The 13,849-nt window shown below is 32.3% G+C and overlaps 1 protein-coding gene across 14 annotated transcripts in view; it reads left to right on the forward strand.

The window, feature by feature from the left end:
* The window catches only part of ADGRL3 (adhesion G protein-coupled receptor L3), an 826,419-nt gene that overhangs the window by 328,007 nt on the left and 484,563 nt on the right, over positions 1–13,849 (forward strand). The window lies entirely within an intron of this gene.

Raw genomic sequence — 13,849 nt, forward strand, 5'->3', positions numbered from 1 at the left:
ACATGTGTGTGTATGGAACTGAATCACTCTGCTGTACATCAGAGACTAACACAGCATTGTAAATCGACTATACTTCAATTAGAAAAAAAAAATAGTGGAATATATCAACCATAGTCAACATTAAACGAGGATCTTGGAAGTACCAGAGGATACAAAGTGATAAATATGAAAATAGATGATCAGCTGGATATAATTAAAGTTTAATTCAGTGACTCCAGTATGGTTGACAAGAAGATAGGTCAACTTGGGAAATAATTTTGAATTTATATATTTTTAATGATGGATTTTTTTCTTGGAGTTTGGCAAATTTCTAGGTATTAAAAGGATTCTTTCATTAAAAACAACTTTCATTTTTTCTTGTAATCCTGAAGTCCTGAAATGACAATTTGGAGACTTAAAATCTGCAAGATATCTTTGCCCACATAAACTATTTTTAGAAATAGAGAGATTGGCAAATTTGTTATTAGTATAACTCCATATATTATTTGTTATTAATATTAGTAGTCTCCTCTATATTTTTGTTAAATTTGAATACATCTGGAGGGAGGGTGTAGCTCATGATAGAGTGCATGGTAGGGCACGTGCTTAGCATGCATGAGGTCCTGGGTTCAATCCCCAGTACTGCCATTAAATAAATAAACCAGTCAAACCTAATTACCCCCCCTCCACACACACACACACACACACACACAAAATATACAGTGCTGTATGTCAGTTATACCTCAGTAAACTGGAAGGCATTTTTTTTTAAAGTATTGAATACATCTTACAGCTGCATTCTCAACAATATGTATTACATTCTATGCCAATTAAATCAAAGATCTGAACACCTACTCTTTACAAATGTCAACATTTTCTTATTATCAATCTATTTAAACCTACTTGTAAAGTGGCAAGGTTTGATTGAAGTGGGAAAAATAATGCACTTTATTCCTTCATTCTTTTTTGGTATGAATCACAGAAAGCCATTTGTGAATGTAATCATTCTTTCTGCTCTCCCCTCCAACAACTTCTGATTCAAGTAATGTCTGTAATAATATGTTTTCAGAAGCTTCCTCTACTAAGAGTTTGAGCAAGACTTAATGAAATCATTTATTTTGAATAACATTGAACATTATAAGATTTTAAACTTGTGTTTTAGTAATTTTAAAAACAATCTTGCTAAAATCATTTTAGACATTCCCAACTTTCTTGGGTAAATCAGAGACAGATACATTGTTCAAGCTGCAGTTGGTGAAACTGTGCTGTTTTCTCTCATAGTATCATATTTTGTTTTGTTTTGTTTCCATCAGAGTTCTTATTATTATTTGTGGGTTATTTAATCATTTGTATATTTAATTGTTTTCGATGTTTATCCCTTTCTCCCATCTGCTTTGTAAATTCTGTAAGGTCATAGATCAATATTTTATTGGCCATTGAATACCCGTAACCTGGAATGGTGTCTGGCACTTTCTTTAATTCTTAATTTATATTTGCTGAATGAATAGAATTAAGTTCATCACTGATATGAAGGATTGATATTCATCATTCAGGCATATCAGAATATGTATTTCTCAACCATCATTTTGAAAATTCGTTTTTATTTCACAACTTATTTGTTTAATGATTTGAAGAAACATTGATGTAGATGTTTAGAACTTTGATTATAATCTCTTTCAAGAAACTTGCTGTGTGGCCCTGAAAATGTATTATATAAATGCATTCTATTAAATTTTTTTGTAGGTGGGAAAATTTTACTAACCTCAATGGTATATTTTGTGGTTGATTTGAACAAATATAGTAGAGTGCTATACATGCCCTCTGTCATTTCATGACATGTTTTCCACTTACACAAATAATCCTGAATATAACCTTTATCATCCATTTCCTGTGATTTTTAAAAATGTAGTGTTTGAATTCAATTCATATGGCTTTTGAAACTTAAGTGTGTGAGGTGCTTTTCTCTTTTTCAGAATATTTTTGTTGCTTTTATTTTTGTTAGAGAAGAGAAAAATCTATTCAGAATTTTTCTGGTGGGTTTGCTTCAAAGCTTGGAAGAGATGAGGGTTCACTTCTGAACCAGCCCAACATATTTCACTTTCAGTCGAAAGATCTTCATTAGTGTCCAGAATTAACCAGTGTATTCTTGGTTTTTTTTTGTTTGTTTGTTTTGTCTAGAATTTATGGTTTCATTTTGGCTAGCTTATTTCACATTCTGATCTTTTTTTTTCATGCTTTGGAGAAAAATTTGTCATTAAGTATTTACAAAAACAAGACAAAAAAACTGTCTGGCTAGTCTTCCTATCCTACAGTTTGTGTTTGGCAAATTTGGCAAACATCTAAAGTTTTCATAGGCTGAGGGATTTGGTTGGCTAATACAGTCCTCATTTACTGATATCACTAAATGGAGATTAACTGTATTTAAAGCCAGGACTTATATTCAGCATTTAGTGTTTAGTCAATTTCTTGATGAAAATGTATTTGTTTGAAAACATTGCTAATAACAATAATAATAAACATTGCTAATTATTTTATCCACCAGGAATAAAATAAAGAAGAAGCATTTCATTTTGCAAGCAGCACCATCAATTTGCAAACTTATTCCTAACAAATACATTCTAGTGGAATGAATGTTAACTTTTAGCTGCTATAAATAGGTAATAGGAAACTTTGGCTAGAAATCATATCAGTGTGGATTTGGTCTGGCTCTTTATGGTTAGATTTATTTTTCTAACCTCAGGTGCATTACTCAGACACTAATGTTCAACACTGATTGGGCGAGTTTATATATATGAAAGCTGTTGTAAAGCTTATGGATAAAGGATTTATAAACAGTGTTGTATATGTTTTTCAATATTGAAGATTACCAGAGAGGTTATTACGAGGTCTTTTCTGCAGAAGATTTATGCTGCTGAATTAGAAAGAGTCTTAACATTGCTTTCCTTAAGGATAAAACAAAACAAAAATTTGTAAGCCACTGAAAGCTCTTTATCCTTTCCAACGAGTAGAGTGTGTTTGGGAAGTGGGAGGAGGGAAAGGATGCAAGTGCTGCTGGTGTACTTCTCAGTAGTATGTTCAGTGCAGTAGAGAGTTTATTCACTGTTTAAGAATTCCTTCCCTTCAAAATTAAATATTGTTTAGTCTTAACCTGTGTCATTACTGTTTATTCAAAACTTATATTTATCCTCTCTAGATTTCCTGTATATCTCTTGTTAAAATCCCTATGACTACAGATTTTCTCTGTTGTATGACAAGAGTAACATAAACCTTAAATTCAGTGATTTGCAAAAAAGAAACCTATATATTTATATACTGCAATAAAGTATAATGACAGCATTTGAGAATTAATGCCACATTTTCAAATTAAAGTCTTGACTTTCCATCTTACTGCAGTAGATTTTCACACAAAGGAAATTTTCGTATTAGTTTTTCTGATATAATATTAAAGTGTATTAAAATGTTAGGAAATATACTTAAAATTCTCAAACTAATAATAGTATGCTATTATGGTTTGTGCTATTTAAAAGAAAAGCCCCTGTCAGACACGGTAAATGGAATATTTAACTTTCATTTCTTATTCAGAAATTAGACTTCATTTCACCAAAGGAATGGCAATCCATAGGCTTTATATTATTGATAATTAGTGTGATATTTTCATATTGCCTTATGTATATCCTGACAGAACCCCCCTTCCTTTGTTCTCTCTGTGTGACACACAAGGAGAGTCATTGCTTCTTTTTTCTCACCTATATGACTTTCTGGTTCATGCCTCCCAGTCTTACCACTTTGAGCTAAGCCATAGTTTCTTGGTATACTAAATGGGGGTGATAATATTAACAAGATTTATAGTTTGGAGTTTGAAATACAATGATACTTTTTAAAAACTGAAATGATACTTTTAAAGCACTAGATGTGTATAAGCAATTATCATCATCATATTACTGCAATATTTTTCTCATTAATTCCTAGACTCTGTTATCTTTCACTCCAATCTGAATAATATATTTTAAGCTTCTGAAGATTAATTTCATTAATATTATTATTATGTTATTCCATTATGCTGTAATCTTCCATTGCCCTGTATAAATTGGGCTATATTCTCAATCTGATTTTAAGGCTCTTTTTGATTTCACTACTATTTAATTCTTTCTGTGTACTCCTGCATCTCTTGGGAATATATCTTTTCCCCCATGTTTATTGAGATAATTGATGTGTAATATTGTATATTTTAAGGTGTATAACATGTTGATTTGATACACGTATATGTTGTGAAATGATTACTACAGTAGAGTTAGTTAACACCTTCATCACCTCAGATAATTGCCATTTATTTTTGTGGTAAGAACATTTAAGGTCAACTCTTGTAGCACCTTTCAAGTATATAATACAGTTTGGTTGACTGTAATCACCATGCTATATATTAGATCTCCAGAACTTATTAAGTGTATAACTACTAGACATTTATACCCTGTGACCAACATCTCCCCATTTACCTTATCCCGCAACCCCCACCAACCACTATTCTAATCTCTGTTTCTATGAGTTTGGCTATTTTAGATTCTATATAAAGTGATATCATACAGTATTTGTCTTTGACTTACATCGCTTAGCATAATGTCCTCAAGGTTCATCACTGTTGTTACAAATGGCAAGAATTCCTTCTTTCACATGACTAAATAATATTCCTGTGTGTGTGTGTGTGTGTGTGTGTGTGTGTGTGTGTATCTGCTCTATCCATTCATCCCTCGATGGGCACTTAGGTTCTTTCCATGTCTTGGCTATTGAGAACAATACAGTAATGAACACGAGGGTACAGATAATTCTTCAAGATCCTCACTCAAGATACTGAATATAACTTTCTTTACTCAGAATTTCTGCCTGGAATAGTTATTATCTTTTTGCCCATGTTCACATAGTATTTCATCTTTTAAGGCTATCTCAAGTTTGCTTCCTTCAAAAATCTTTCTTGAGCAATGAAACGTATAGCTTCATTACTTTTTCATCTGTTTTACACTTTCATCGTACTTCATGATGGTTAAGCTTTGCATAGGTGTGTGCGATCTCTCTGTGACTGTAAGCTTTTAGAGTGACATGGAGAGACTTAGGAAGAGTCTCAGTACTTTTGCTCTGGATCATCTGCCCGTCTACCCTCCCCTGTCATGAACTTTCACCCATCTGATCTTACTGTCGTTATTCTATAACCTTTGGTTTTAGGAATCATGGATACTGTCTTTTGGCTTTTGGGATTTTTGCCACACTCACATTGTTAGTCAGGGTTCTCCAGATTGTTTTCCAGTTTGGTTCACAAGGAATGAAAATTTCTAAAACTGTGTCATGTTTCCTTATCACAATTATCTATATGTAGATATATATATATATTTATACTGGAGTTAGTGAGAGATTAATATAAAAATATTTAATATGAGAGATTGACTTACCCAATTATAGAGGCTGAAAAGTCCCATGATTTGCTATCTGCAAGTTGGAGGCACAGGAAACAAGTGATGTTCCAGTCCAAACTCAAAAACCTGAAAACTCAGGGAGCCTATGGTGTATGTCCCCATTGGAGTTCAGAAGGCCACTGGTAAAAGTCCAAAGGCCTGAGAACCAGGAGCACAATGTCAGAGGGCAGAAAATAGATATCCCAGCTTAGGCAGAAAGAAAATTTACACTTCCTCTGCCTTTTTCTTGTATTCAGACCCTCAGCAGCCCACCTAAATTGGTGAGGTTGCTCTTTGTTAGTCTTACAGAAAGAATCAAATGCTAATAATCTTTGCTAATCTTTTCCAGAGACACTCTCAGGGACATACTCAGAAATGTTTTACCAGCTACCTGGGCATTTCTTAGCCCAGTCACATTGACACACAGAATTAAACATCACACACATGAATGTTTATCATTTTCTTGATTTTGTGTGATACCTCTGAAGCTCCTTCTGCCACACTCTTGGAATCCCATTCTGTACAGAATAACTCCTAGGTCTGAGATAATCCCAAAGTGGAGAGGGAATTTAAACAACAACCATGTCTTATGTTTAATAACTCCCAGCAGCCACATTGTAGCTGATAAATATGCATTTAGAAATTAAATTGCCATATCCCTTAAAATTTCTTTTGAATTGTATAATTCTTTTTACTGAATTCTTGTTTGTCTTGAAATTATAATTTTTACTCTTAGAACATTTTGAACAGCCAGTTTGGAGTTTCTGACATTTAGAAAAAGCCTGGGATAATTGCGGTATGTGAAACTTGACACAGTTTTAGAAATTTTATCCCTTATGAATATAATTGGAGGACAGTGTGGAATGTAATTTTATTAAATGTTGAAAACTTATAACAAGTAGATATGAATTGATTTATTCAGACACTTGCTATGTTTTTAGGCAATCTCCATGTGGACAATTTAATTTAAAGGTCACCACTTTGTATATGTATCCTCAAAAAGTGTGATTAATGTTACCCTCATGCCAAAGCTTCATAAGTCAAAAGGAATAGCTTTATATTAATTGTTTTATAATAGTCCACTCATTCTAACATTTTTTCCGCTGTAATTTTGGTAATTCTAAATTTCACGCTTTTCTTTTTGACCTCAGAACATAATTGCCTTTGGTTATTCCTCCAGGGTGTTAATTTTAATTGTCACTGTGTTACACTTAATTAAATACTAAGATATTTAAATTATATATATTCTTTGTTGAAATAGACTTGCTGAAATTCAGTTTATTAGATGTTTAACTCGTAGTAGATGTACTTTTAAAGAAAGTAGATGATAGATTGATATTTCATTGGGTTTCCAGTGTTATTTTTGCTTTCAAGTATTTCAGACTAGATTTTTGGGGCACATATTTTAAAACTTGGATAAGTGTTGGCATGTAAAAAGGCACAGAAAAATATGTACATTTAAAAATATCATGTCATAGGCTCTGCTGAAACTTAAAATTGGGAATATTTGCTTTTTGGCAGCATTTAAGTTATGAAGTATTTTTAAAAGTTATTGCTGATAATTTATTGTAGAAAAAAACCCACTTCCAGATATGTAAATGTCCTTCTCTATAATTAAGAAACTCCTTTAAAGTCATTAGCCTTGACTTAGAAATATTTTAATTTACTTCTTCTTCATAAGGAACCAGATCTGTTTCCTTTTTCACTTTAAAGTTTTCAAAAGAGCCTTTTTTCCTTCTTACGATCATTGGTAGATAGGAGAAAAAATTGTTTTTAATCCTACTGGTAATCTATTTATAGTGCTGAAAACTGAGTATTTTTATATTATATATAATGTATGAAATACATGATTAAATAATAAAATAAGATTAAAATATATTATATTAAGAAAAAAAAAACTAATGGCCTAAATAATGTTTAAGCAAGAGGATGGTAATAGACTATCAGTGTGGGTCCATTCATAATGTTTCTCTTTTACTAATTTGGTAATTCTTAAGTATCATCTAACAGTTTCAATGTCCACTCTTTAAACATTCTTTCAGACTTAATTAATTCTGCACTGTATTGGTAATATATAGCCCAAAACTTAGTAGCTTTAAACAAATACTTTACCCTCTATGGATTCTTTAGGTTAGCAATCTGGGAGTAGTTTAGCTTGTTGATTCTGACTCAAGGTTTCTCCTAAGGTTGTAGTTACCCAAAGGAAGAGTTTCTGGTAGCTGGACGGTCAGCCTCCAAGATGCCTCACTCTCCTCCTTGCCAGTTCATTCTGGCTGTCAGCAGAGTTCTTAGTTCCTTTTCTAAACTTCTCATGGGCTGCTTGTTAATAAACTGCTCTTGGAAATAAATAATACACTCTCATTTCTACTAGGCTATGTCCATTAGAAGTGAGTCACTTAGTAAAGCCCACATTCAGGGAGAAAGGGGATAAAAATGGAGAACTATCAAAGGATTGTAAACACATTTTAAAATTATATATGTCCAGTGATTAAGTAATATGCTCTTCATTTCTTCAGTGTCCGCTGATATTCCAACTTCTGCATTCATTCTCTTCCACTCTGTAGGCACTCCTTGAGCTACTTCATGTTTATTACCATGGTTTTAGCCTGAGTTCTAGACTCATGAATGCAAATGAGGACTGAACATTTCTGAGTATTATCCTGACACCTTAAATTCAACGTGTTTAAAAACTTAATTACACTGGGTTAATTCCGTCAACCAACTAGCTGGCTGCTTGCCTCCTAATCAGTGTTGAATCTTTCACTTATATTTATTTATATACTTTATCCTAGAATCCTATGTCTCAGATAGCACTTCCTTTTTGCATACTCCCTTCTAATGTCCTAGGGTTATCCTAGCAAGTCTCTGACCTCTGTTCCTTGGAATCCAGGAGGAATTTTTTTTTTTGCCTTACATTTAAATTTTTTTAATATAATTTTAAAGGTTACACTCTGTTTATGGTTATTACAAAATATTGACTATATTTCCCATGTTGTACAATACATCCTTGAAGCCTATCTTACATGCAGTAGTTTGTACCTCCCACTCCCCCACACTGTATTGCCCCTTCTCTGCCTCACTGGTAAACACTAATTTGTTATCTGTTATCTGTGAGTCTGATTTTTTTTGTTTCAATCATTTCTTGTATTTTTTAGATTTTGCATATTTGTGATATCATGCAGTATTTGTCTTTCTCTGTGTGACTTATTTCACTTAGCATAATGCTCTTCAGACCCATCCATGTTGCTGCAAATGGCAACATTTGTTCTTTTTTATGACTGAGAAATATTCCATTATATATATCACATCTTCTTTATCCCTTTATCTGTTGACAGGCACTTAGGTTGCTTCCATATCTTGGCAAATGTACATAATGCTGCTATGAACATTGGGGTGCATGTATTTTTTCAAATTTAGTGCTTTGGAGTTTTTTGGATATATATCCAGGAGTGAAATTGCTTTGTTACATGGTAGTTCTATTTTTAGTTTTCTGAGAAACCTCCATAATGTTTTCCACAGCAGCTGTACCAATTTACATTTCCACCAAGTGTAGGAAGATTCCCTTTTCTTCACATCCTCGCCAACGTTTGTTATTTTGATGATAGCCATTCTGACAGGTGTGGAATGATACCTCACTGGAGTTTTTATTTGCATTTCCCTGATGATTAGCAATGTTGAGCATCTTTCTATGTGCCTGTTGGCCATCTTCATTTCCTTTTTAGAAAAAAAGTCTATTCAGTTCTGCCCTTTTTTTTTATTTCACTTAGGAGATGGATCCAAAAAGATATTGCTGCTATTTTTGTCGATGAGTGTTCTGCCTATTTTTTCCCTCTAGGAGTTTTAGAGTATCCAGTCTTACATTTAGATCTTTAATCCATTTTGAGTTTATTTTTGTACACAGAGTTAGAGAATGTTCTAATTTCATTCTTTGCCTGTAGCTGTACAGGTTTCCCGGCATCACTTATTGAAAAGACTGTATTTTTCTATTGTATATTCTTGCCTCATTTGTCATAGATTAGTTGGCCAAAGGGCATGGGTTTATTTCTGGGCTCTCTATCCTGTTCCGTTGACCTCTATGTCTGTTTTTGTGCCATTGCCATACCTTTTTTATTACTGTAGCTTTTCATATAGTCTGAAGTCAGGGAGAGTGATTCTTCCAGCTCTGTTCTTGTTTCCAGAGACCATTTGGGGTATTTTGTGTTTCTATACAAATTTTAAAATTATTTGTTCTAGTTCTGTGAAAAATGCCATTGCTATTTTGGTATGGATTTCTTTGAATCTGTAGATTGCCTTCAGTAGTATGGTCATTTTAACAATACTGATTCTTCCAGTCTAAGAACACATTATATCTTTCTATCTGTTTGTGTGGTCTTCAGTTTCTTTCATCAGTGTCTTACAGTTTTTGGAGTATAGGTATTTTGCCTGTTTAGGTATTTTATTCTTTTTGATATGATGGTAAAAGAGATTGTTTCCTTAGTTTCTTTTTCTGATACCTCACTGTTAGTGTACAGAAATGTGATAGATTTTTCTGTATATTAATTTTGTATCCTGCAACTTTATCCTGCAGGAGTAATCATTTTCCTGTTTGGTCTCTAGCTTTTAGCCTCCTGTCTCCATCCTCCCCCCTCCATCTTTAGATTAGTCTCTTTAGTTAGCATAACTCACAATTCACCAAGAATTTATAGCATTTTGAGTCCGTTGTCACCAAGCAGGATTACAGTAAGAAAGCCCGAGGAAAGACTTAAAAAAACAAGAGGTTTCAGCAATATAATGGCTGATGTCTCAGAAAAGGAAAAATGAATCGGAGTGATTTATACTGAAACAGCTAATCATGAACAGGGAGCTATTTCTCTTGTTATTTAATCCTGGGTCAGGAGCGCTTTTAGTTAGGCATGTGTTTGACATGGAACTTGGACACATCCTGAGTTTCTGGCCATCTTTAGCAGAGAAGCTCAATTTTATTTGTGTCTCCATAGTCCCATGGTGAATGGGTAGTTCCAAAGTACAACATCTTACCAGAAGTCTACCAGATTCCACATCTAAAGCTTTTCCAATTTATTCAGCCAATGTATATCAGACACCCAATAGGTGACATTCTGTTCCTTGTTACAGAAGATTAATAACTCATGGGATAAAAGTGGGAAGGAGCTCAAGTCCCATATTATTTTTCCATAGTCACTTCACAGTGCCCTATGCAATATTACCCTGCTACAGAATACAACAGACTTCTTCATTGACTAACCTGAATTTGAATTGTTGACATTTTCCATATCTTAATCTTTTTCTCTAGTAACCAAAGTCTCTCCATTGTTAGCATGATAACTGAATAGTAAACAAAACAAAGACCATTTACCTTAAGCATATTTTTTCATTGAATGTTGGTTGTTGATTAAAGCATTTTGCAATATAATTAAAAGTAGTTTAAGTAGCTAATTAGATAATGTTATACAGTAATTTCCAGTAACACATTCCTTTAAAAGAAAGCATCCATCATTTAGGAATGCAATTTATCACTGAGTTACTGTTACAAATGCAATTATATATTAAATGGAAGAGAGCATCACAAATCAACTCTGGTATTCTGTAAAAATTTCCGTATCTATAACTTTTGAATAATTCTTAAGGGGTTGAAGAGATATGTGAGAAATTTGGGACTCCATATTTTAGTTGACCTTGCAATTGTCTGGGATCTGGTTCTAAATCATATTTTTGGCAGTTAAGACCCAGATTAAAGCTAAGTCTGTGTACACGTTTTGACAAAATTGACTGATGAGTTTAATCAACCAGATTGTCCACTTAGTCAAACAAATGCTTTGACTGTATGATTTGCTTATTTGTTTTTTTGTTAAACCAACTTGTTTTAAACAATTAACTTAATTGGTTAGGTTAACAAAATATAGCAAGATCATCTCAATGTTTGGAAGCAAGTTCAATGTGATTTTCTTTAAAATGGCTATACCAAAGTTAAGAAACAAATTGTCTCTTAGCATATGCTCTAAAGTTTACTGTAAAACATTCTGACAAATTCTGATTTCAAGAACCTTTTATAAAAAAGCAAACACAAAACATGTAGGTTCTATTTAAACTGATTAAAATCATGAAACTGGATTCCCAAATTGGAACATTTTTATTGTTCAATGATTTTATTATTTAAAATACTGTATATACTAATCAAAATATCTTTTTCCATTAAGATAGAATCTTGGTACTAACAAGGACTTCACGTTTAAACAGCAAACTAATTTCAGAATGATAAATAAACATGTATACTTATTTTAGAAACAATAGAAACACGTATTTCAGAAATTCAGTGTCTATTGTGAGACTGTCCTGTCAAAATGCTGACTCAACATCAAACTTCAGAAATAATGTTACAGCCAATTTCTGTTTATATTAATCTTCATAACATTTCTTTGATCAGTGGTGTGGATGTGCTAGTCTTGTGTGTGTGTGTCTGTGTGTGTGTCTGTGTCTGTCTGTCTGTCTGTCTGTCTGTCTGTCTCCCTGCCTGTGTTTGAAGAGAATAGGGGAGAAAACAGAACAGATGTTGAATGATAACCAGTCCAGAATGGAAATAACTGTGCAGTGCAGCTTGAGCACTTTAACCTGCTTTGAACTTATTCTGGGGTCTTTGGTACGTTTATAGTTTTTCCAAAATATTATAGAAATGAGGTAAAAACTAATCTCTTTCTCAATTTTGAAATAATACATGTGGTTCCACAACCAAATCAATATTTTCTGTAAGTTTCAAGGGAAAATATTTATAGTAAAAAAATTTCTCTTTCCTTATTCCCACTCTTTTAACATTTTCTCACTTCTCTCTACTTTACCTTTAACATTTCATGTTTAGTAAAAAAAAAAAGCCATAAGAAAAGTTGAATGTATTTATTTAAATATGTTTTATGTATGTGAACATTAGTGAGTTAATCAACTATCCATGCAAATTTATAGCTATCATGCATTTATCCCTATGATTAATTCTTTTATGTGAAAATCAACTTATTAGCTGGCTGGTAATCACAATTTTAGAATTTCAACTATGTGCTTTTAAAAGACGACTTGTTGAGTTTTTACAATAAAATATTTGACTGTCTTCCAACAATGTACTGATTATGTTCATAATCTAGGAATGTGAAACTCTTAAACCCGACATGAAAAGATAGACGATTTTCTGTATAAAAATGAAACATGTATGTTCAGCAAACATCTGAAAGCAGTAACAAACTGGAAAAACATATTTGCCATGAATATAAAGAACAAATTTTCAATTTTCTTTTTTGCCAAGAACTTTTGCAAAAACAAATTATGTGTAAATGTGAGCAAACAATTCACAAAAGAATTATGAAGGGTCAATAAATATATGAAAGTATATTGTGTAAGTAAAATAGTGAAAATTAAAGATATTGTGTCTATCACATTGTCAAAATATAAAGGAATTGTTAACATGTACTTTTGAAGAGGAAAGTACTGCTGGTGGAAATGTGCATTTGTAGTAAGGTTTTTGGACATCTTATTCATATTTGCCAAACTTCAAATATATATGCCTCTTCACCAATTTCATTTATAGAAGTATACCATAAAATGTATTTGGATAATTGTATTTTTCTATATTATCCAAGGTACACAGATATGTTTATTTTTCTTTGCAATATTATGGCACAAAAACACTGGGACATTTCTAAATGTCCATCAACATAAGACCAATTAAATTATGTTTTATATGTATATATAATGCAGCCATTAAAATGAGGGATATGGCATAGAAATGAAAATATTTCCATCATACACTGTTAAATTAATAAATAAAATACATCAAGGTCTCAATATGTGTAGTGTTATATTACCTGAGTAAGTTACTTAGGTAGGATTAAAAGAGGGGTAGGAAGAAACATAAAATGTTTTTTTTTTTTCCTATAGAAAATTCTAATACAAAGGTTACCACATTGTTAACTGGTTGTCTTTTGATACTGGAGGAAATATGTGGGGAGGGAGCTGAAGGAAAATTTAATTTGTCTCCATACAAATTTCTATTTTCTTAAATAAAGAACATTCACTATTTATATAATTAACTCATACCTGAAACAATAAAACAATTTAAAAATTGAAATAGACTATTTAAATCAGTATGTACAAACTCAAGAATAGTGCATTTTTTTGTAATGGTTTCCATATAAAACAAAACAAAACATGCACACGATATTCTTGAGGTTAATCTGACAGTTTGCTCTACAAACTGCATGATATTTCTGTATTGTCTTTAGCTCACATTCCAGCCAATATTTTAGAAAATCCATGGTGCTTTTTTCCATTTATAAGAAAAAATAACTTACATTTTTTATATACATATAAGGTTTTTAAGAAATAATTATTATTGTTAGCATTTTAAAAATCCTATGAAATTACTGAAGTGTGAGAAATCTATTTTTAGT

This window comes from Camelus dromedarius, chromosome 1 (assembly GCF_036321535.1).
Source record: "Camelus dromedarius isolate mCamDro1 chromosome 1, mCamDro1.pat, whole genome shotgun sequence".
Classification (NCBI taxonomy): domain Eukaryota; kingdom Metazoa; phylum Chordata; class Mammalia; order Artiodactyla; family Camelidae; genus Camelus; species Camelus dromedarius.